Below are 26253 nucleotides of genomic sequence, written 5' to 3' on the forward strand. Positions count from 1 at the left end.
TCAAATAACTGAGGCCTACATATAATACTTAAATTATAACAGTACTGACATTAGATTACACACAGGTGCACTCTATTTAGTCATTAGCTTCATCGGGCAATGTCTATGGGCAACTGACTGTACTCAGACCAAAGGGGGCTGAATAATTACGCACACCCCACTTTACAGTTATTTGTAAAAAAAAATGTTTGAAATCATGTATAATTTTCGTTCCACTTCTCACATGTACACCATTTTGTATAGGTCTTTCACGTGGAATTCCAATAACATTGATTCATGTTTGTGGCAGTAATATGACAAAATGTGGAAAACTTCAAGGGGGCAGAATACGTTTGCAAACTACTGTACTTTCAACCCTAGACCCAGAACATGCAGCAGGTTCCGGGGTTTCTAACAATTTTGTCAGAACTGACAAGATTAGCTGCATGTTTGTTTCTGGTGTAATTCAGTTCACTACTGCAGCCAAATCGATCAGCAGGACTGCTAGGCAACTAGTATTGTTTAAAAGGAAATAAATATGTCAGCCTCCATATCACTCTCACCTCGGGTTTACTTTAAGTAACATCTTAGATATAACCCTTCCAGGAAGGCAATGTTGAATACGATGGCATCAGCTCAGAAGAGGAGGGAGGACAAACCAGCAGGCTAAGTCAAATTAAGGCAACTTTATTTCCTACAAACATAACAATTACATTTGTCTACACAGGGGCTGTGGGGCACTGCCATAGGAAACCTTTGCTGCCCATTCTGAAGGACAGGAAGAATTGTCTACAACTATCCAAAGCCTGTGAGTGCTAAATCACATTCAGCCAGACCAAGCAAAAAAAAAAAAAGAAAGAAAAAAAAAAGGATTTTCCACTGCAGATTGTTATGAGCTTCATAATATAAAAACGCATTTTCCAAATAAGAAAAAAAATGTGGAAAGCATCCTTACCAAAAATGGCTGCCACATAAATAAACACAGGCTTAATAATTAGCAGCACAGTACACAAAGCTGACATCAATTACGATTAATGGGCGTTAGGTAGGTGGCCTATCACAAATATCTACGCTGGAGAGGATCCCTTACCAGGAGAAGCCGTAGGAAGCGCAAACATGGCCCTTATTATTGCGCTGTCGTTCTCCGATGGGCACGGCAGGGGTTAATACGCTAATTTGAAGACGGCGTGACTTTGGAGAGGCAGATAATTAATTCCACAATTCACAGCTCCATAAATCAGAGGGTGATGATGATTGATGGAGCCATGTTGGGTCTTTATCTTGTGTGCGCAAAAATATTGGTAAAAATCAAAAGAAGAGAGGCTTCATTATGTGGAGCTAATTACATGAGCTGCACAATCTGCCGGGGCTGCGGTGAATCTGGTTCTCGCTGTACCCAGAGCCGAAGACATTACAGAGTCTTGTTGGTCAGTTTCATTAAACTCTGGCAAAGGTTCGCCTTTTGGCACCTGCCGACTACGCCACATTTCTGTACTTTGTCCTCTGTCTGAACTTTGTGAAAGACTGGTGATGAGGACTGAATTTCTTGGCGACCGCAGACGCTGTTGCCAAGAAGCGGGGTAAACCATGAGGTGCACACCCCACATAAAATCACACCATTTTTTGCAATGGAGACAAGCAAAACAAATGTTTATGTTAAAGGGGTATGAAACTCAGCATTTCTTCTTTGCTCTAAAATATTATTTACAGCATAAAACATACTGGCACCAAAGAAAAAAGCAGAACAGCATTCAAACAGTTAAACATAGCACTTTGTTCTACAGTGGAAAACTTCTGGCCACATCTGAAGAGGTGATAACATTATCTTTTGTTTACATTCTTTTGTCTGCTACAATTAGCACACAGCCAGCAGCTGCTGAAACTGAGCTACACACATTGTAGAACCAGAGAGAGCTGAGAAGTGATCACTGGCTACATGATAATAAATATGCAGTAAAATGCAATGGCAGCTTTCAGAGCAGATAAACTGTACTTGGTGAACTTATTATTTGTAAACATAATATTAGTAGTGCACAAAAGGGAATATGGTAACGGACAATCTCACTAATATCTGAACTGCACTGAAATCTGCAACCACATACTTAATCTCATCCTGCATTGCCTGTGTATGTCTGATAATTTCCATCTTTTGTATTTGATCACTTCCGCTTTCTTGATCTTCCTCTGTAATAGTGTTAGCACCTGAGTAACATTACAGACATTATTGTAATTGATTGAAATTGCAGGCCAGCCACCAGGAAGTGTGAACAAACAAAGCCAGAATTCAATATCAAAGACTGTATCACATACATATCTGTTTAAATTTGCAGGAGACAAGCCCACCCCTATTACTTAATTGTCATATTGTCTGCCAGCTGACCAGGCCTTCCTGATTACACATTGCTCTAGCTCTGTGTATATAAGAAGAGCTCATTCTTTTGTCGGTTCGCCGACAAATAGGTTCGCTTTCTAAGGGCAGCTTTCAAAGGGCGAAAAAACGAATTTACCCGAATTCAGCAGAAATAAGCACCACATTAAGGTAACATTATCTTTGTTGTGATTTACTTGTATTGCTAAACACTATTGCTGTCTAACTAGATCATCTCTGACTTTGAATCTGAACTGCACAGCCCACAAGCCACCCCACCAAATAAAAACAAACATGCACGATTGCAGGACTTCACCAGGGCTGCCCCCTACTCTCTGGAACTCGCTCCCTCCAGCCACCAGACTCGCCCCCACCTTTAATACCTTCACACAAGCTCTCAAGACTCACCCTTTCATGCTCGCATACCCCCCTACACCAGCACCATAATTTGTTCTGTAAGGCCTAATCTACACGTGTAGATGAGGCGGCGATCCGGCGGCTCTTCCGCGTCTCCGCTCGCCCGCGCGTGCGCCAGATTCGATACCCGCTCATCCCCGCGCCGCGGTGCTTATCTTCCGCTCGATTCCCTGCCATTGTCCCCTCACGGGGAACGAGCAGGGAATCGGAGGTAGCAAGATCCGACCTGTCGGATCTTATCAATCGAGCCGCATCAGTGGCTCGATTGATAAGCCACATCGACGCCTCATCTACGCATGTAGATGAGGCTTTAGACACCCTCTCAACAGATGCACCTATTGTCTCCACCCCCACCCTTTAGATTGTAAGCCTCTGGCAGGGCCCTCTCCCTTAAGCCGCATCTACAGCGGTGATGTTCCTTATCAATTATCCTTTTTGGATGCTGGGCTGTGTGGAGGGAGCGAGCTCAGAGAAGAGGGAGCGGTAGGTACAGCAGTGGGAAAGGGGGGACATCTCCCCCCCCTCCTTTCCTCACCTTTGGGCTCCCCCTTTCTCGCTCTACCCTCTAGAACTAAAGTTTTGGGGGGACAGGCAGCGGGCGGGACTTGCCTCTGCCTCGTTCCAAGCGCTGCGTAGTGATGTCCGGTTCATGAGTCATTTGAGCATGTTCTTTCCTGTGAGTTTAATGATCCGACTCATCCACTGAACCGAATCAGTTCAGTGGATGAGACAGGAACTAACATGCTCAAATGACTCATGAACCGAACATCACTACTGCTCCGCCTTGGAAGGAGGCAGGTAAGTTCTGCCCGCTGCCAGTCACCCCAAAACTTTAGTTCTAGAGCAGGGGTCTCAAACTCAATTTACCCGGGGGCCGCAGGAGGCAAAGTCAGGATGAGGCTGGGCCGCATAAGGGATTTTACAAAAAAGTCAATCAGCAGTTACCAACCACCCCCCCCCCGCCCACACACACACTTACACACTGAAGCAAACTATTTTGCCTATTTTACCTTATAGTTTGCTTCAGTGCTCCCATTACAAGTAATCCGCCGTGTCCCCCCCGCAAAACGAGGGCTGCAGAGCCCCTAAATCGCCCGGGGGGCAATCCGCCGGCATTTCCTGGAAGGGGCAGGGCTTTCAGCTTCAGCTCTGCCCCTCCTGATGTCAGTCGCGGCGCATCGCCGCCTCTCCCCGCCCCTCTCTGTGAAGGAAGAGTGAGAGGGGCGGGGAGAGGCGGCGATGCGCCGTGATTGACATCAGGAGGGGCAGAGCTCAAGCTGAAAGCTCTGCCCCTTCCAGGAAATGCCGGCGGATTGCCCCCCAGGCGATTTGGGGGCTCTGCAGCCCTCGTTTAGCGGCAGGGATGCGGCGGATTACTTGGGAGCACTGAAGCGAACTATAAGGAAGCTTTTGCCGGCATGGGCCACAAAATATTGTATCGAGGGCCGCAAATGGCCCGCGGGCCCTAGTTTGAGACCCCTGTTCTAGAGGGTAGAGCGAGGAAGGGGGAGCCCAAAGGTAAGGAAGGGGGGGGGGGAGATGTCCCCCCTTTCACACTGCTGTACCTACCGCTCTCCCTTCACTGAGCTCGCCCCTCCTGCCGGGGGACACCTGGCTACCTATTCTGGGGACACCTATAGACCTGGCTACATATACTTGGGACACCCATAGACCTGGCTAAATATACTGGGGACACCTATAGACCTGGCTAAATATACTGGGAACACTATACACTGGCTATCTGTACTGGAGACAGCTATACACTTGGCTAACTATTCTGGGGGAACCTAAAGACCTGGCTACATATACTGGGGACACCTATAGACCTGCCTAACTATTCTGGGGACACCTAAAAACCTGGCCATCTGTACCGGAGACATCTATAGACCTGGCTAACTACTCTGGGGACACCCAAAGACCTGGCTACCTATTCTGGGGACATTATACACCTGGCTGGTTACCTATTCTGGGGACAACTATACTCATGACTATTTATACTGGGGACACCTATAGACCTGGCTACCTATGCTGGGGGTACCCATTTTGGGGTAACTGCTGTCAGATTATCTGTATTTATGGGGAACCGCTGTTAACAGATTAAGTGTATTTTGAGGAACCGCTGCCAGATTATGTATGTTAGGGGCACGGCTGCTGCCAGATTGTGTGTATGTTAGGGGAACGGCTGCTGCCAGATTTTGCGTATTTTGGGGAACTGCTGCCAGATTGTGTATGTTTGGGGGACCACCGCTGCCAGATTACATGTATTTTGGGTGTTATGTGTATTTTGGGTGATCCGCTGCCAGGTTTCACGTATTTTGGGGAACTGGTTCTAGATTATGTGTATGTTGGGGGGAACTGCTGCTGCCACATTGTCTATTTTGGGGGAACCACTGCCATATTATTTGTATTTTGGAGGAACTTCTACCAGATTACACGTATTTTTGGTGAAATGCTGTCAGATTACTTCTATTTTTGGGGGCTACACTACGGCAGAGCTCAAACTTCCCCGGTAGACCATTTACACCACTGCTAAGGTCATGGATATTTGGCCCCACCCATGACCACGCCCACTTTATGCTTGACCACGCCCACTTTTGACACACTCAGTACAGTGTCCTCCTTTTCAGGGTGTGATATCCTCCTTTTTGGGGTTCTGCAAGTGGCCACCCTATCACTGGGTGACTGGGATTAATATTCAGAAGAGTGGGTGGAGCCTACAAAAGCCAATCAGAATTCACCTATTGATTTTCAAGGGGAATATTTAATTGCTGCCATTCTTGCACTGTTAATGGCACAAGCCTCAAACCTGGTACAGTTGACCATTGGGCGACTGGGGTTCAAATTCAGAAAAGGGGGTGGAGCCACTGGAAATGCAAAGTACAAATTATTGATACCAAAGTCCGCAAAGCTCACAAACTAGGTCATTGAGTAATTGTGTGTTTAGTGTTAGAAAAAGTGGGCGGAGCCAACACCTGCCAAATACATACCCGGGCAATGCCGGGCCATCAGCTAATATTCAATAAAAACAAGGTTTACCTACTTTTTATTATACATACAGAGTTGAATCCCTCTTTAAGGAATCATTCCATTTGAAATGTACTTGTAGTAGCGAAACGTAAAGTCCTGTCCTGCACAACTTTTTTGGGCGCCCCACAGACACTGCACTGCAAAAATAGCTAAAATTCAGACCCCTCCCACCAAAGCAGATCTTCCTTGCTGTCCATTGTCAAGAAGTAATAGACACAGTGGCTCATAGAAGGGATTCACTGTGACTATACATGTTCCCAATCCAGCATAGCGTGAGCCTAGCATAAGGAGTGAAGGCAGGGAACACACTAGGCAGGAACACTTGCGTTGCGGAAAACACAGCCAAAACCCGCATAATGCAAGTCAATGGGCCGCATGAAAAAACACATGCATAATGCGTTCTGCAATGTGCATTTTTAAAAACACTGGTTTTGTTGCATATTTATCAAAAACGCACATAATGAAAGTCAATGGTGACGCAGAGGTAATGCGTTTTACATGCATTTTTATATGTGTTTTTTTTTAAAAACAACACGTTTGTTGATGTATTTCCACTTCCTGTTGACTTTCTAGTGATTTGCATAAAACACATTTAAAAAATAAGCATGCAAAACGCATATGCGATTTATATATGCAAACGAAATAAAAAGCACGCAAAAAGCAAGAAATAAATCAGGATATGCCCCCATCAGTAGCACAGACGGCAATAAATCAGGCTATACCTCCAGCAGTAGCACAGACCGCAATAAATCAGGCTATACCTCCAGCAGTAGCACAGACGGCAATAAATCAGGCTATACCTCCAGCAGTAGCACAGACGGCAATAAATCAGGCTATACCTCCAGCAGTAGCACAGACCGCAATAAATCAGGCTATGCCTCCAGCAGTATAATGTATTCACTAGGCTTGATGGGGGGGGGGGGGGGTTTCTAGAATACTGTGACTGTCTATGCATGTTGGAGGGGGGGGTTAGATCTCGTGGCCGGAGCGGTTTTAAAAGTAGCTCGCAAGCTGAAAAAGTGTAGGCACCCCTGTTTTAAAGGGTCCCTAAAGTGTATAAAAGATGCCGTTTGGCTTCTATTTGGGGCTTCTTCTGAAGTCCTCCTGGTCTCTCGCCATCATTCCACGCTGCTCTATTCAGCAGCAGTGCCCTTCTGAAAGCTGACGACTCAGCCAGTCGCAGGCTATTACGGGTTTAACACCTGAAGAAGAATGTAATATTCGTAACATGTAGTGTTCATCTAATACAGCAAAATCGTTGCAGCCAGTGGTGTGCCGTCTCTTATTGCTAATAAGACGTTCATCTGAAACGTTGAGCAATCCGGCTGAGACAAGGCACCGGCAGCAAGCATACAGGTCTTATAAGACCAGATACACTTGTTCCCTGTGCAACAGTTGATATGATTATTACGCATGCGCCTCCTCAATTGAGTGCCCATAGACGGAAGCATTCTGAGCATGAACAGTTCCAATTTTTACGAATTGCACAAGTGGGCATTCAGCAGGCACACGACCCAGCTGTCAGAAGGCCACTGCCACTTATAAGAGTAGCACAGAATGACGGCGAGGGCACGGGACTGCAGGGGGCCGAAAGAAGCCCTAGTTAGTTAAAGTGGACCTGAACTCTTGCACAGGACAGAAGGAAAACAGAGAGAAATGCTCCCTGTATGTGTGTAGAGAGTTTAGCCTAATTCCCCTTCATCTATGACTAAGCTCAAATTATAATTTGAGCTCTCCTCAGCGTCACCTGACTGCCACGGCAGAGAGCTCATTTGTAAACACAGGATGTTAACAATATGTCTGCTTCCATGAAAGCAGGAAGTAGACACACTGCACATTTATAGCAGGATTTGTATCAGCTGTAGCAAAGAAATGTGTTGCATATCTTTTAGAGCAGAGAAGAAGTTCAGGTCCGTTTTAGTCTGGCCACTTTTATTTTGCTTTGGGTTCCCTTTAAAGTGAAACTTAAGCCGGGAAAAAAAAAAGTTTTACTCACCTGGGGCTTTTCTCAGCCCCCTGCAGCTGATCGGTGCCCTCGCCGTGTCCCTCCGATCCTCCCGTCCCCGCCGGCGGCTACTTCCGGTTTCGCTGTCACCGTCCGTCAGGCTGGGAACGCGAGTGATTCTTCGCGTTCCCAGCCACAATATTGCCCCCTATGCTGCTATTGCGGCAAGGAAGGCATTTTAACCTTATCGTTCATGTGAAAAAATAAATGCAATAAACTATAATTTCACAATTTCACAATACAAACTCGGAATTTGTCTAAACAAAAAAAAAAAATTCTGAATTCATTTGGAATTCCATGTAAAATTTGGGAATTTCAGCAATTCTGACCATCCCTAGTCCCTCGTTTTCTGTTTTCAGGACCGCAAAGCTCAAACTGAGGTCCCAGGAATAGACAGAGGGCACAGACTGCAATAAAAATTACCAAAAAAAAGTTCCTAGCTTCTTATCACACTATTCAAAACTAAAATAAAAATAAAAAATGTGTAAAATCCACAGCATCCAAACATTGCATACAACTATCCAGAGAGGATTCTGGGACTATTTTTTGTCAGCCCTGGGTTGTCCTGCCTTCACCTGCATACAGAACTCATGTGATCCTTCCAGACTCTGTTTGTACTGCAGCTCATCAGCTCCCTCTACAGGCCAGTCACCAGCAGTGCATCTACCCGTTACCTCTTTTAATTGTATTACTGTACTATGCATGTTCAGCTTCACCTAATCTTATTAGCCTATGTTAATGTGTTAAATACCATCCATTTATGGATCACAAGTACTGCATAAATTATATGCGGAAAGTATTCAGACCCTCTTGTTTTGACTTTTCACAGCTTTGTGAATAACTCATTGAAATCAATTCACCCTACTACTACTGGCCACACTTCGTAATATGGGGGGAGGGGGGTGAAGCAATGTAATACTGGCAACTATAGGTGGTGCTACACTGAGGCATGCTGGGGCACTGGCCCCCCTGAAAGTCACTGTGCCCCTCTGTCAACAGGATAGGGTCTGTAAAAAAACTCTCCATGTCAGCCTGAGTCTATGTAGGCATTAAGCAAACCAATGGCCTTACCGTATCTATTGGCCATAAATACCTCACAATCCTTGCAAGAGCCCTTGTAATGAATGTATCTGGATAACGCTTATATATTTCCCCAAAAAATCTTTCTACCTCCTTCCGATTATTCCCGTTGACTGACAATGATAAAACAGAGTCTGAAGAAGGCTTACAAGCTGCAAGCTTACGGTTTTTCTTTTAAGGGCTGGTTCACACGGGCGTCTGCTGAGCTTTTGCTTGGCATTGCGTTTAAACGCCAGCGTTTAAAAGCTAGCTTTTGAAGGCTTTTGAAAAGCGTTCAAGGCTAGCAGTTCTGGTCTCTGCTATTGTTTCCTCGCGTTTACCGCCTCTGAAAGCAGCATGTTGCTTTTGAGACTAGACGCAATGCTGGGATCTACTGCCAGGCTTTCATGAAAGCCTGCAAGAGCCAGCTCTAAACGCTCCCATTCACTTGCATGGGATGGCAGTAGATCCCAAAAAACGCTGCGTCTGAAACGCTGCGTTAAACGCCACAAAAACGCCCGTCTGAACCAGCCCTAAATTAGCCAATGAATTAGAGCTTGTAATTTAAAGACTGGAAGTTTAGAATCAGGTTAATAACCCATTCAAAACTTCTGGTCTGTAAAATACAAGCTCTAGTCTCCAGCAATGCATAGTGCTGAAACTGAGCTCTCTCTGCTTCTGGTATGTGTGCAGCTGAGTGATCAGCTGATAGATTGTGATCACTAGATAGATTTGCAATGCAATAAAATGCAATGGCAGCTTTCAGAGCAGATAAACTGTACTTGTAATCTGTAAACAGACAATATTACTGCCAATGTAAATATGGTAACTGAATGGGTAATAAAACGTAGGAAAACACATTTTTGTATAATGTTTTGTCAGAGTTTTATCTCACTTTAAGAAGCTTTTTTTTCCCCCTCCTGCAGCCAATCAGATACCAGGCAGCCCTGTGGAAGACTCCGATCGGATTGGCGCTGGCGTGGCAGACCGTTAAAGGCCTACCGTCAGGCCAGAGGTCCCCCTGGCTCTGCTATTACAGACATTATGAGATTGGCGGACTGTGATCTCGCTATATTCTCCCAGTAATAGCAGCGTGTCAGACTCTGCTGCGTACATCGCTGTCAGGCCTGTCATTTTTACATCTGCTACATTTGTACAATGAAGGCTGCCATGATGAGCACCTGTCATACGCTCGCTCTTCCAGGGAACACATTTAAAGAACACAGAAGAAGTGAGATTCCTGACATCTGCTTGTGTTTCTGGAGAGCCCTATTCTGATCATTGCTGCCATCTACATGTTACAAACAAACTACTATTGAAAAAAAAATCTTTTGTGCTCACACAAATGTACACCACACTTGTTTAGCACTTGCTCATATGCTGTAATAATATGAGGTCTCTACTTGCCTTTAAAATAGCCTCACTACCTGGATTCCACAAGATGCTGAAACCATTCCTTTGAGATTCTGCATCCATCCTTACCAGTTAGTATTTCAAAGTGGTGGCGATTAAAAGGAACCCGAGGTGTGAGACCTATAGAAGCTGCCATAATTATTTCCTTTTAAAGGACAACTGTTGCGAGAGGGATTTGGAGGCTGCTATATATAATTCCTTTTACACAATACCAGTTGCCTGACAGCTCTGCTGATCTCTTTGGCTGCAGTAGTGTCTGAATCACACACCTGAAACAAGCATGCAGCTAATCTTGTCACACTTTAGTCAGAGCACCTGATCTGCTGCATACTTGTTCAGGGGCCATGACTAACAGTATTAGAGGCAGATGATCAGTAGGATGCCAGGCAACTGGTATTGCTTAAAAGTAAATAAATATGGCAGCCTCCATAGCCCTCTACAGTTGTCCTTTAGGCTGCTTACACACTAAGGGCTCGATTCACAAAGCGGTGATAACTCAGTTATCACGCCTAAAAGACTTTAGGCGTGATAACCTTTGCACTAGCAAAGTTATCACCGCTTTGTGCTCTAACTCGCGCGAAGCTACTGCGCGAACGCACGCGCGCGCAAAGTCCCATAGGGCTTAATGGGAGCTTCGCGCGAAGTGCCGGGTGTTGCGCGCGCGCAAAACTTTGCGTGCGGAAAATTCGCGCGAGTTTCTTCTTATCATGCCTAAACTGAGTTTAGGCGTGATAAAGGGGTTTTCACTCGCGTGCAAACACTTTGCACCGCTTTGTGAATCAGGCCCTAAGACGTTACAGGCGCACGTTAGTGCGCCTGTAACGCTCCCCCAACGCACAGCAATGTAACACAAGTGGGCTGTTCACACAGCCCACGTTGCGTTACATGTAACGCTGCACGTTCTGCCGAAAGTGCAGCATGCTACGGCGTTAGAGCGGCTATAGCCGCGTTAGACTGTTTGCACATGCTCAGTGGGGGGAGAGAGGAGGCGGGGAGATGCTGCTACAGTAGCCGCGCACATGGCTACTTAATATTCACTGCACTGGCGGCCGCTGATTGGCCGGCGGGACCACGTGATGCGGAGTGTCTCGCTCCGCATCACGTGGTCCCGCCGGCCAATCAGCGCCACTCTGGGAGACCTTATGCAGATAGAGCCGCCTAACGCGGCTCACTCTACCGTCCTCTCCCGCACCACCATGCATTGCATTAGGTGCACGTTATGTGACCTTAACGTAGCACCTAACGCAACGTCTTGGTGTGCAAGTAGCCTTAAGCAATACCAGTTGCCTGGCAGTCCTGATCTTTCTGGTCAGTAGGGTCTAATGCTGGGAATGCATGGTTCGTTTTTTAGCTGATAAGATGGTTCGATAGATCATTTCTGACATGTCCGATCGCCCTTTCGATCCCATTGCCGCTCGATTTCTGATGTAAGTGAATGAAAAAAGATAAGAAAAATGAGCGGAAGATAAGAATCAACTGCAGAATCGAGCGGCAAAAACGATAGAGAGCAAAAACGTACGGCAAAAACGAACCGTGTATTCCCCGCATAAATCACACACCTAAAACAATGAAAGCATGTATCCAGGAGCACCCACTTAATGCTCAAAGGTAAAAGGAAGTGTGCCAAGATCCTCACCCCTGTACCAAAGGGTCAATACAGTCTATAATCCACAAAGGATCGGCACCACACGATATGTGTATTAAATAGCTCTTAAACTTTTATTGCATAGTAAAAAGTTTGACAGGCAGCGACAGCCCGCTGTTTCGGCCTGAAAGGCCTTTATCAAGTTGCCAGAAATGTCAAATGCATGTATATATCACACAACATCACTTATATATCACTAACTCAGCCCCAAGGGCGGACCACCCTAGTGCGTACAGATGGGGAGACAAACCTATATGCGGACCTGATGGGAGACTGAATAGTCACAAATATAGCCACCTAAAAAGAGTGCACAAAGTTTAAATATTTAAACTCACCAATCAGGGATCAGTTCCGCTGCAGAAACCGCCAGCATTATCCACCCAAATCGGCTCATATGAGCGCATCACGGACAGCGCGCCGCCGCCATGCAATCAGCGGCAGCGCCCGCTGTAAGCATTGCCGGTCATGTGACTGAACACATGATCGGCTGCCACCAATCACCTGCGCCCAAATCTTAGCCAATGGGGAATAGCCGGCCTCGGACCAATGAAGGCGGGGGGCGTGTCAATACAACGGAGACACGGCTAGCACAACACAGTAGCAGCCGTGCTGTCTCCTAGCAACATGTAAATATAAACATATCACTCACCCAGCCAGCCACACCGAATAAAAGGTATTCTGCAGAGGAATATGATCTTTTAATGTATGAATCCCCAAATGTACCTAAAGATAAACATAAAAACACATATCAATAAAAGATAGAAGCTCAAATACACATATAAATCCATATTAGCAAACGGTTGCCTAACAGTATATACCATAATAGCTAGCTGTCAAACTTTTTACTATGCAATAAAAGTTTAAGAGCTATTTAATAAACATATCGTGTGGTGCCGATCCTTTGTGGATTATACACACCTAAAACAAGCATGCAGCGAATCCTGTCAGATTTGTCAGACATCTGATCTGCATATGCTTGTTCAGGGGATATGGTTCCAAGTATTAGAGACAGAGGGTGATCAGGATAGCCAGGCATTATGCATTATTTAAAAGGAAATAAGTATGCCAGCTTCTATATCCCTCTCACCTTGGGTTCCCTTTAAATTAAAAAAAAATATCCTCAAGACGTCTCCTGCCGTAACTTTTTTTTGTCTCAACTACTTTTGTCTTTCTCCTTCTCTTATCTCCCCCACATATCTTTTCCTATGTATGTGTGTACTGGGAGTATCACTTTTATGTAAAGCTTGGTACACTCATCCAATTTTTCTTGTGCTGCTGACTAGTGATGGCTCGAACCTCCGATTTTAGGTTCGCAAACCTCAAACGCGAACGTCTGCAAAAGTCCACGAACCTGCAAACTTTTCGAACCGCAATAGACTTCAATGGGCAGGCGAACTTTCAAAACTTCAAACATTAATTCTGGCCACAAAAGTGATGGAAAAGATGTTTCAAGGGGTCTAACAACTGGAGGTGGGCATGGCGGAGTGGGATACACGGCAAAAGTCCCGGGGAAAAAAAATCTGGATTTGACGCACAGCAGCGGTTTAAGGGCAGAAATCACATTGCAATGCTAAATTGGAGGCATAAAGTGCTTTAAAACATCTTGCATGTGTATACATCAGTCAGGGAGTGTAATTAGTAATTAGTGCTGCTTCACACTGACACACCAAACTCACTGTGTAACCAGGGGCGTAGCAATAGGGGTTGCAGAGGTAGCGACCGCATCGGGGCCCTTGGGCCAGAGGGGCCCCATGGGGCCCTTCCTAAACCAAAGTATAAGCTGTTTATTGGTCCTGTGTTGGTAATGATCACTTCTATAGATGCCTTGAATAGAAGTAATCATTAACAAGCTGTTCCCCATCCCCTTCTGGCACCTCTGACACTGTAGATGACCTTGGCAGGTTTTGTTGCGCCGTATCAATTGCTACGTATAGAGTTCTTGGGGGGGCCCCAATGTAAAACTTGCACCGGAGCCCCGAGATTCATAGCTACGCCACTGTGTGTAACGCAACGCACACAGCTGTTTGTGTAGTGACGGCCGTGCTGGACTGGTGCGCACCATGGCGAGAGTGCAGTCGATGGCGGTTTTCAAGCCCATATGGTCGCCGGGCTGAGAAAGCTCAATGATAGAGCAGCAGTGACTGTCCAGCTGATCAAATTTGATCTGTCCACAATTAAGCAATGACCATATCTTGGGTGTGCCCCCCAACAAACTCATATAGCCGTCTGTGATTGCTTCATTGTGATACGCAAGCCCCTTCACTGCGGCAAGGTAATGATCATGAAGGGGAATTGACACATGCCTTTTGTTTTGTTGTTTTAGCCCCAGTGCATCCAGAAAAAATAGGCAGGCATGTACATGCACCAGAAAAATTATTATTCTTTTTGTTCAGGAATCCGCCTGGAGTCCTGGACTCTGTTGGTGGTGGCGAAGAAGGCAGTCAAGCGGCCTGCAGGCAGAGATGCTGTGTGGGGACTGTGAGGAGCCTGAGAAACGGCTACCATCACACATCCAAGGAAGGACCCAATGTGCTGTATAAGTAATGTACCTGCCCTGACCGTGCTTTGCAGACCAGGCATCTGTGGTCAGATGGACCCTTGACCCAATGCTGTGTGCCAGAGATGACACCACTTGCCTTTAATGAGAATCTGTTATGGAGGGCAAGTCTGCCATTAATTCAACTGTGTGGTCAACTTTCTTTGGTACTTTCTGCACCTTGTAGACCATGGGTAATGGCCAGGGAATCAGGGTTCAATTCCGGTCTGGAGTGGGAGCCTGAGAAACGGGTACCACCACACATCCAAGGAAGGACCCAATGTGCTGTATAAGTAATGTGCCTGCCCTGACCGTGCTTTGCTGACCAGGCATCGGTGGTCCGATGGACCCTTGACCCAACGCTGGGTGCCAGAGATGACACCACTTGCCTTTAATGAGAATCTGTTATGGAGGGCAAGTCTGCCATCCATTCAAGTGAAAGGTATGCACTGACTCCCAGTTATAATACAATATGCAGTCACAGATGCAGTGAAAGGTATTCAGTGACTGGTATCAATACAATGTGCAGCTATCACACACACAGGTACAGTGAACAGGTATGCAAGGGCTGGTATATAAAACTGTGTGCTGTGATGCAGGTGCAGTGAACATGAACAGGTATGCACAGACTTATATTACAAATGTGCAGCTGTCACACACACAGGTACACTGAACAGGTATGCAGGGGCAGGTATATAACACTGTGTGCTGCTGTCACACAGGTGCAGTGAAAAGGTAGGCACTGAATGTGCTGGGCCTGGCACAGTATAGAAATTAGCAAGGGCCAGCTGCGACTGACAGGGCTGTATATGCAGGTGTTAGTGAGCCACAAAAAAAATAAATGATAACAAGAACATTAGCTCTCAAAAGAGCTGTTTTGGGGTGCTTTTTAGCAATAAGTATCATCAAGCGAACACGGTAAATCCAGCGCTGGAGACTTGGGCGCAGCAGCGCAGGAGACTTGGGCGCAGCCGGCGCCACCATAGGCCATAATAGGAACTACGGCTATCGCAGGCACAGGGAGTAACTTCAGCGCCGTCAGAAGACGGATCTGAAGTTGCTTTTAAAACAATAATTCGGCTTCCAGGAATTGCTGGAAGCCGAATTATTTCATTCCCCCACTATCCATGTCGGCCTGGAGGGGGAATAGTAATTAACACGGCCCGGACTTGTGCGGCAGCAGGATTAGCCATATACTGGCTGTGTCCTGTGCCCAAGTCTCCGGCGCCGTTCTCTCTCGTACGCTCAGCAAGGAGCAAGCTAACAAGCCTAACAACAGATTGGCCGCTAAGCTTTCCCTAATCTCACTAACTACGCAGCACACAGAGTAAGATAATGGCCGACGCAGCTGCCTTTTATAAAGGGGGGAGGGGGGCTCTAGGAGGGAGTGTAGCCTGATTGGCTACCATGTGGCTACCATGTGTCTGCTGACTGTGATGTAGAGGGTCAAAGTTTAGCCGAATTATGTAGTATAGGGGGCGGGTCGAACTCACATAAAGTTTGCGGTCGATCGCAAACGCGAACCACCGATGTTCGCGCAAATAAGTTTGCATGCGAACCGTTCGGGCCATCTCTACTGCTGACAAAATTTGGGGCAGATTCCCACAAACTCCCTCTCCTCGCTTATAACATACTTTTTCAGCAAAAATAAATAAATACATCACTCAAAGGCAGTTGTTCCCGATTAAACCCAGGTACACACTCTCCGTTATGATTGGCCAATAACCGAGATTTTACCACCTCCATGTAGTATGAGGGTTTACCAACACAATCCGCTCATAGTATTCAATATCTGCTGACCCTCACACTCGGGATCGGTTTAAAGTGAACCAGAGACAAAGCACCCTCATGTATTTTACCATATATATCAGTGGGAACATTAGAGAAAACACCTACCCTGCTCTCTGTTTCATTCTTCACTGTTAAGCTTGCTTCTTATCAGCCCTGATAAAATCCCTGACTGAGCATTCAGTCTGGCTTTGCTCAGGAATCATTATAGCAGAGTCTGTGTGCTCTGGTGTCTTTTCAAGCCCAAGCCTGCCCCCTTGTGGCTCTGCTCAGGAATCATTATAGCCGAGTCATTATAGCAAAGCCAGACTGAATACTCAGTCGGGGATTTTATCAGGGCTGATAAGAAGCAAGCTTAACAGTGAAGAATGAAACAGGGAGCAGGATAGGCATTTTCTCTAATGTTCCCACTGATATATATGGTAAAATACATGAGGGTACTTAGTCTCTGGTTCACTTCACCAATGGGTCAAAGGCAGGGCCGTTTCTAGGGCACTGCGGCAAGTAGAAGAAGGGGGGCGCATGCAGAAGGACATAACCACTAGAGAGCTGGTGACGTGCGGTGCAGCCAATTAGAAGAAAAATATTACCAGCACGATCACCTTCCTTGACTCCTCCTGGGCTGCCTGCGTCAGACGTCAAGTCATCACTACATCACCACTGCGTGATGACACCTGATGTCCTGTAGCGGTAATGTCAGATTTCCACTACCTACTGTAAGTGACAGGAACATAGGAGAGAAGCCATTCATGGCTCATTTTACTCTGGAAGAAATGTACTTGTTAATTGTATGTGTTTTAAATTTTAAGATTTTCGTGACAGTTCCTCTCTAAAGAGCATCTGTAAGGGAAAAAAGTGCCCCAGGGGATAATTACCTTGGGAGGCTTCCCCCATTCTCTTCACCCTCTGGGATCCAGCGCTGGCAGCCCCTGAACAGCGTGCAGCAATATGTACCAATCTACACTCCGGCGCAGGTACAAGCCTCCCATCAGGCTCTGGCGAAAATAGCTGAGCCTAATTGGATCCACTCTGCTGCGCAGGCGCCATTCATTATAAAAAAAGTTTTTATTGAACGATCACCATTAAAATTGTTCACAGTTGATTTGGGACATTGAAGTTTATTTTCTGCCGATCGCATTTATCTAATCGCCCTGACTAGTCTACGTTCTAATTTATAGATCCGTTCAATTGAGAGGACTTAAAGAGACTCTGTAACAGAAAAAAAAAACATCCCCTGAGGGGTACTCACTTCGGGGGGGGGGGGAAGCCTCGGGGTCCCAATGAGGCTTCCCCCATCCCCTGTAGCTGCAGGAAATCCAGCGCTGGCCCCCCCAAAGCATCCCGCAACCCTGGCTCAACAAGCCTAAAAAGGCTTGATATATTTACCTTCCATGGCTCCAGCGGGGGCACTGTTGCAGCTCTCAGCACGGAAATAGCCGATCTCTGTCGGGTCCGCTCTACTACGCAGGCGCAGGAGACTTGCGCCTGTGCAGTAGAGCAGACCGACAGCAATCATCTTTTTCCGCTCATCTCTGAGCAGAGAGCCGATACTGCGCCTGCACTGGAGCCGGGAAGATAAATCATTTACATCCCCGCTGTTTGGAGGGGGGCAGTGAGACCGCTATGGGACAGGGGAGGACAGTGGAAGCCTCGATAGGATCCGGAGGCTTCCTCCACCCGAGGTGAGTACCCCCCAGGGAAACTTTTTTTAGGTACAGGTTTTCTTTAAGCTTTTGCTAGATCTTTATTAGATTTGATTTTAGCTAATTTAATCTTTACTTTAGTTAAAGGGAACCTTACTGAATGTAACCGAATAATTAAACATCTTGCGATATTCATTTATACATTAGTCAGTGTTCGCCTTGTGTAAAATCATTCCTCTCCCTTATTTACATTCTGAAATTCATCACAGGTGGCGATACCTTTACTACTGGCAGGTGCATCACTGTGGAATGTTTGTGTTTTTTCCAAAGTGAGCAGAAACAACGCCTGCTTTGCCAGATAGCACTGGGCAGAAAGCTGCACAAACAAACAACCTATGCTTAAAGGGAACCTAAAATGGGCTGTATGGGTGTATTTATACTTACCTGGTGCGTCCTCCAGCCCTATTAGGTGTGTGTGTCCCTCGCTGGCCTCTCCGTTCTCTTGTAATCACCCTCCGTTATCCGTCCGGCTGCGCTCTTCTTTACATGTGTGGGAGGGTACACGTGCAGCTTGGCCACGCATGCGCAGAAGTGCAAGAGTGGAGGCGACTAAATTACCGGGCGAATTTACAAGAGAACGGAGTGGCCAGAGAGCGAGGGACCCCAAACACCTAATTGGACTGGAGGCAGCCCACGGTAAGTATAACTACACCCATACAGCCCATCTCCGGAACACTTTATTATCCCTTGGAGAGTGGGGGTTTACATACTAATATAAAGCAATATATAGATACTGTTTCTGATTATAAAACTAGGAAAGTTAATGGAAAAGTGGGTATCCTGAATAATATACTGCATTCTGCTATATGTTACTAGACAAGACACAGAACATTTATATTGCACTTTTCTTCTGGCGGTCTCAAAGCCCCAGATCTGCAGCCACTAGGGCACGCTCTATAGGCAGTAGCAGTGTTGGGGAGTCTTGCCTGAAGTCTCCTTACTGAATTGTGCCTGTTAAAGGGAACCCCAAAGGGAGAGTGATATGGAGGCCGCCACATGCATTTCCTTTTAAACAATATGAGTTGCCTGACAGCACTGCTGATCTATTTGGCTGCAGTAGTGTCTGAATCACACCAGAAACAAGCATGCAACTAATCTTGTCAGATCTGACAATGTCAGAAACACCTGATCTGCTGCATGCTTGTTCTGGGTCTATGGCTAAAAGTATTAGAAGCAGAGGATCAGCAGGGCAGCCAGGCAACTGGTATTGCTTAAAAGGAAATAAATATGTCAGCCTCTATATCCCTCTCACCTGGAGTTCACTTTAAAACTGTACCAGGCAAAGGTCGTTAAAGTAAACCTGAGATGGCGAGGGAAAAAAAAAATGTATACATACCTGGGCTTCCTCCAGCCCCCTCCAGGCTGATCGCTCCCTATCTGTCCTCCTCCGCCTCCTGGATCACCTGCAACTGGCCCCGGAAAATCCTTTGGTTTGGGATGTACTGCACATGCGCAGCCTCACCACATGCTCGCCCCCGTCGCACTCCCATATCCGGGAGCGTTCTCTGCCTGCACAGTACTACTGCGCAGGTGCAGAATGCTCCCGTGACAGGAGCGCGGTGGGGGAGCGTGGGCGGCCGGACTGCACCTGCACTGACTGGCCCCGACTAGAGGATTTCTGGGGCCAATTGCGGAGGATCCAGGCAGCGCAGGAGGACGGCGAGGAAGCGATCAGCCTGGAGGGGGCTGGAGGAAGCCCCGGGTATGTATACATTTTCTCTCCTGCCCCATCTCAGGGTCCCTTTAAAGGAAGGCTGGACTGGCAGGGCTCCGGATGACAACACTTAAAGAACAATCAGGGAAAGGTTAACTTTACAAATGTGCAAATTCACCTGATTAAAAGAGTTTGGATGCGTTAAAAAAGGTTCTTATCCTGTAAATCAAAGGGAAACAGAGGCGTGTATGTGTTCCCCGATAGCCATCACTGCGTTCCATCGCCCCGAGCCGCTTTACGACGGATCTATTACAGAAGTTAGCAAGCCGCCAGGGCCAGCTTAAGGGAGAACAGGGGAACGCTCATTTCATTTTACACAAGAAAGGGGGAATCAATAGCGCTAACAACCAGCACATTGCCGCCGCCGTTAAGCCGATCGGTTATCAGAGGACAGAGATGTATGCCCGCTTTACGACGGACGCAGACACCAACATATTTCACAGAGACAGATTAACAGAAGACGCCGCCAGGTCGCTAATTAGGAGGAATAATGGGAGTTCCATAAAAAAGGACTTTACAAGCGATTGTAGTGGTGGCGGCTGTACTGTAATATCCACGCGGCCCTGCCTGGCTCCCGACACCATCCGTACCCCCGGCGCTCACCCAGGGGACCGGCCCAGAGATTTCTGAGGATACAATTATTACCTCTCTGTGCAGAAGGACCCCAAATCTGGACAGTCTGTGTTTCTACTGACATTTCCCAGAAGATCATTTTAAATGATACAGTGAAGTTTCGTTAAAGCGGACCTGAATTTTCAGAACTTCCTCTCTGCTCTAAACGATAAGCAACAGCATAATCACATTTAAAGAAAAAACCATTTGCTGCGGTTGATAAAAATCCTGCAAAATCTGCAGTGTGTCTACTTCCTGCTTTCATGGAAGCAGACAGAGTTACCATCCTGCATTTACAAATTAGCTGCTCTGCTGTGGCAGCCAGCTGACAGCAGAGAGATCGAATGACACTGGTGATTAGTCACAGATGAGGGGTAATTAGACAGGCTAAACTCCCTAAATACATACAGGGTGCATTTCTCTATGTTTCCCTTCTGTCCTGTGCAAGAGTTAAGGTCCACTTTAAAAATAAAAAATACTGGCGCAAGTTCATAATTCATGGATTCCAGTCTTTCTTAGGACCATTGTAGTCCCTTACACACTCCAACGAGTTCTGAGTCACCATGAGCTTGTTGGTTAGTCTGTGCCTCTCAGCAACTTCCAACAGCCTTAGGGCCCCTGAGAGCTTCTGGAGATCCCCCCCCCCCCCAAACTTTATTTTGATCCCCGGGGCCCCTGCAGAGTTTTTAGCAGCGTAGCAACTCACCTGCCCCTGCTTGCAGATGCCTCCGTTAGTCCGTGCATCTTCATCCCTGCTGACCGCATCTACTCAGTGACCCGGCGGCATTTTATTATGCCCGCGTGAGTATACGCAGTAAATCGGAGCCGCTTGTGCATGTGAGGAGCACAGATGCAAACTTTTAGAGGGTCCTGGGCAGCGGTGGTGGTCTGGTGGAGGATGTCAGAAGCAGGAGAGTTTCCAGGCTATGTAGCTCCCAGGGTAAGAGTGGAAAACTTGAGCCCCCCCCCCCACACACACACACACACACACACACACACACTGTAGACTCGAGTACACTGCTGCAATGCTGTAGCCAGATGCAGCCCTCCAGCATAGGTAGGTATAGAGACCCCCTCATATGGGCAGCCTTAGATCTGGAGCACCTATTCCAGGCTACCTATACTGGGGGCACCTATTCCTGGCTACCTATACTAGGGGCACCTATTCCAGGCTACCTATACTGGGGGCACCTATTCCTGGCTACCTATACTGGGGGCACCTATTCCAGGCTACCTATACTGGGGGCACCTATTCCTGGCTACCTATACTGGGGGCACCTATTCCAGGCTACCTATACTGGGGGCACCTATTCCAGGCTACCTATACTGGGGGCACCTATTCCAGGCTACCTATACTGGGGGCACCTATTCCAGGCTACCTATACTGGGGGCACCTATTCCAGGCTACCTATACTGGGGGCACCTATTCCAGGGCAGTTTCTAGCCTAAATTGCACCTAGGACGAGGGTGTAAAAATTGTTAAGGAACTACAAGTCCCACAATGCATTTGCCTTTATGAGTCATGACTGTGGCTGTAAGACTCTTGCAATGCATTGTGGGACTTGTAGTTCCTTAACAGCTGGAGGGCCAAGTTTGCCTGGTCTAGGCAGAGGCGGTCGTTATTAGTTTATCACCTATATAGTTTCGGACTCATGACTGCACATTGCTGGGGTGACACAAGTAAAGAGAATGGCGTTTTATATCGCTTCTGTGGAGCTCAGGTTTCATCAGCGTCACTTGTCACATTCTCCGGCTGACTAACGGCATGGGTCATGACTAAAGCCTCCGTTTCCTCTGGATAAACAGTTTTCCAGCTAACCACAGATGTCTGCCGGGTTAATCACAGACCAAAAAAGCGTTTGAAGTCCCCAGGCGTTGTGTGCCTGCCATAGCGGCAACTGCCTGGAGAATATCTATCAGAGCGCTCACTTCCTGACGATAGGCATCATTACCGGCACGCCGTTCCACCCGCAAGGCTTAAACTTTCACCTTCCAGAATCGCCACTGCCCTTACCCAGCCACTCAACAAAATCCTTAAAGTGGACCTGAACTCTTGCACAGGACAGAAGGAATACATAGAGAAATGCACCCTGTATGTATTTAGAGAATTTAGCCTGCTAATTCCCCCCTCATTTGTGACTAATCACAACTGTAATTTGATCTCAACTGTCAGCTCAGGAATCTCCTCTGCCATGGCAGAGCAGCTAATTTGTAAACACAGGATGTTAACCTTATGTCTGCTTCCATGAAAGCAGGAAGTAGACACTGCAGAAGATAAGCAATTGTATCAGCTGCGCCAACTAAATGTTTTTCTTTAAGGCTTCTTGCACACAGGGACGTTACAGGCACACGTTAGTGCAGCCTGTAATGCTCCCCCAATGAACAGCAATGTAACACAAGTGGGCTGTTCACACTGCCCACGTTGCGTTACATTGTAACGCAGCAAAGCGCTGCATGCTGTGCGTTCTACGCGGCTAAGCCGCGTTAGACTGTTTACACATGCTCAGTCATGTTGGGGCGGAGGGGAGAGCGGCCGGGCACATGGCTAATTAATATTCACTGCACGGTGTGACGTGCAGTGTTTACTTCCTGGAGCGGCCACTCTGTGCGGCGATTGGCCGGGCGGGACCACGTGATGCCGCATGCGTCCAAGAGTACGCATCACGGACGCCAGAGTGAGCTGCACAACGCGGCTCACTCCGACGTCCACACCAGAGAGCACCAGGCGTTGCGATATGGGCACGTTTTGTGCCCTATAATATCCCCTAAACGCAACGTCCTGGTGTGTAACTAGCCTAAAAGTTATGATGCTGTTGCGTATCTTTTAGAGCAGAGAGAAAGTTTTGAGTTCAGGTCCGCTTTAAAGTAAGCCTGAGGTGAATTAAGTTGTTTTTTACTTACTTGGGCTTTTTCTATCCCTGTGTAGTCTGTTAGGGCCCTTAATGTCCTCCTGGTCCACTCTATTGTGCCTCCGTCAGCTCACTGGCTCAGTCACAGGGTATTATGCATTCATGGCCCCGGCTGCGTGCCTCCTCGATTGCGTTCCCCTGACCGGGAGTGTGCTGCGTATGCACAGTTACTAGTATTAACTAGAGAGACCCTGTGAGAATTTAAAAAAAAAAAAAAAAACTTTTAGGGAATACTTAACTCGAGAGGGGGAAGCCTCAGGGTTCCAAAGAGGCTTCCCCGTCCTCTGTAGCTGCGGAGAATCCAGTGCTGGCTCCCCCCCAAAACCCCACTTCCGACAAGCTTGACAAGGGTGCGCCTGCGCGGCCAATATTTACCTTCCGCGATCCAGCGCAGGCTGGTAATAATAGGCAATAGCGACTCTTCGTTCAGGCTAAGGCAGATCCAGATCGTATCTGCTCTACTGCGCAAGCGCAAAGAACTCGCCTGCTGGTTCACAAGGACCTCCGCCCGGCTTCATCCCATAGGGGGACACACTAGATGCGGCAGCTAATTGACCCTGGACGCTACATGTAGCATCGACGGTCGCCTCAGATGTAGGGGAAAATCGGGATCGGAACGCCGCGTTCGCGCAAATGCCAGTAAAAAGCCCTGTATAAACGTTCCCATTCACTTGAATGGGAGCGTTTAACGACAAGTCCCGGATGTCGGCGGTAAATACCCGCCACGCGTACACGTGAACCAGCCCTTAAGAAGCCAAACTTTTGTTTTGCACTTCTAACAAAGCTCATAGTGGAGAAACAGAAGGAGGAATTTATGCTTTCTAGAAATCATCACATTTCATAGTGGAAAAGATCCCTAAAAGCGAATACTGTACATACTGGAGGTAGCAGAGATGAGCACACATTGCAGCTAGCTTACTATCAGTACAGACACAGAGTAACAGCTTCAACTGTACATACTGAGGGAAGCTGGGATCAACACATGCTGCCGCTAGTTTACCATCAGTACAGGCACAGAGAAACAACTTATACAGTACACATTGGAGGCAGCAGAGATTGGCATACACTGCAGGCAGTTTACCATCAACCAGGCACAGAGTGACAGCTTATACTAGAGGTAGCAGAGATCAGCACACTATCTGACAGGAAATTGCATGGTGTATACCAGGCATATCAGCTTATCTTGTACATGCTGGAGGTAGCAGAGATCAGCACACACTGCACCTAATTACTATCAGGATAGGCACCAAATAACAGCCTATACTATACATACTGGAGGTAGCAGAGATCAGCACACACTGCAGCTAGTTTACTATCAGTACAGGCACAGAGTAAAGCTGGCCATACACTGGCCCGATTTGCCGCCGTTTCGACAGCAGATTCGATCACTGGGATCGAATATGCTGCCAATCGTTCACGCTACACGCCGAATTTCGATCCATTTCGTCCGATCCCGTCGATCGCTCCGTGCGGTCGATTTGCCATCAGATTCGACCAACAGATAGATCCCTCTCTGATCGAATCTGATCAGAGAGGGATCGTATGGCTACCTTTACTGCAAACAGATTGTGAATCGATTTCAGCCTGAAACCGTTCACAATCTGTTGTGGTGGTGGTGGTGGTGCTGCCGCCTCTCCCCCCACCCGCATGCCCGCATACATTACCTGCTCCGCCGGCACGACTCAAGTCCCCAGGTCTCCGCTGTCTTCTCCGCTCTAGTCTCCAGGTCCAGCATGCTTTACTTCTTCCTGCCCGGCAGGAAGTTTAAACAGTAGAGCGCCCTCTACTGTTCAAACTTCCTGCCGGGCAGGAGGAACTGAAGCATGCCGGAGACCAGCGCGGACACGGAGCAGCGGTGACCGGGGGTAGTAGCAGAGATGAGCACACATTGCAGCTAGCTTACTATCAGTACAGACACAGAGTAACAGCTTCGACTGTACATACTGAGGGAAGCTGGGATCAACACATGCTGCCGCTAGTTTACCATCAGTACAGGCACAGAGAAACAACTTATACAGTACACATTGGAGGTAGCATAGATCAGCACACACTGCAGCTAGTTTACGATCAGTACAGGCACAGAGCAACATCTTATACTGCACACATTGGAGGTATTAGAGATCAGCACACATTGCAGCTAGTTTACTATCAGTACAGGCACAGAGTAAGGGCTCAGCCACACTATAAGCGCTTTCCTGAGCGCTTTTGTTTGATTAGCGCATTCTGAGCGGTTTTTAAAAATCACTCCCATTAATTTTCATTAAAATCACATAAAAATCACCACATGAAAAATCGCGGCAATTTTTAAGGCGATTTTAATGAAAGTGAATGGGAGCAATTTTTAAAAAGCTCTCCGAATGCGCTTATAGTGTGACTGCTCCCTCGCAGCTTATACTGTACACACTGGAGGTAGCAGAGATCAGCACACACTGCAGCTAGTTTACAATCACTATTGGCACAGAGTAACAGCATATACTGCACATACTGGAGGTAACAGATCAGCACATACTGCAGCTAGTTTGCTATTACTATAGGCAGAACAACAACTTATGCTGGACATACTGGAGGTAACAGAGATCAGCACACACTGCAGCTAGTTTGCTATCACTATAGGCAGAACAACAACTTATGCTGCACATACTGGAGGTAGCAGAGATCAGCACACACTGCAGCTAGTTTACTATCACTATTGGCACAGAGTAACAGCATATACTGCACATACTGGAGGTAACAGATCAGCACATACTGCAGCTAGTTTGCTATTACTATAGGCAGAACAACAACTTATGCTGGACATACTGGAGGTAACAGAGATCAGCACACACTGCAGCTAGTTTGCTATTACTATAGGCAGAACAACAACTTATGCTGCACATACTGGAGGTAGCAGAGATAAGCACACACTGCAGCTAGTTTGCCATCACTATTGGCACAGATGTGTGCTAAATGCCCCAATGTTATGTACGTGGGAGAAACTGGACAAACTCTGCGCAAACGTATGAATGGACACAGGCACACTATTAATGATACCAAATCTGGACTCCCAGTTGCTACACACTTTCGGTCCAACGGACACAG

General features: G+C 47.1%; 1 long non-coding RNA gene across 2 annotated transcripts in view; it reads right to left on the reverse strand.

Annotated features, from left to right (window-relative positions):
- The window catches only part of LOC137542246 (uncharacterized), a 321115-nt gene that overhangs the window by 85081 nt on the left and 209781 nt on the right, over positions 1 to 26253 (reverse strand). Inside the window, exon 5 of one of the 2 annotated variants that reach the window (XR_011025385.1) lies at positions 12004 to 12636. The exons of the other annotated variant lie outside the window; for it this stretch is intronic. This is a non-coding gene — a long non-coding RNA (uncharacterized lncRNA). Of the gene's footprint in view, positions 1 to 12003; positions 12637 to 26253 lie in introns of those variants that run through there. 2 annotated transcript variants of the gene reach the window in all.

The sequence above is a fragment of the Hyperolius riggenbachi genome, chromosome 12 (assembly GCF_040937935.1).
Source record: "Hyperolius riggenbachi isolate aHypRig1 chromosome 12, aHypRig1.pri, whole genome shotgun sequence".
Lineage (NCBI taxonomy): Eukaryota > Metazoa > Chordata > Amphibia > Anura > Hyperoliidae > Hyperolius > Hyperolius riggenbachi.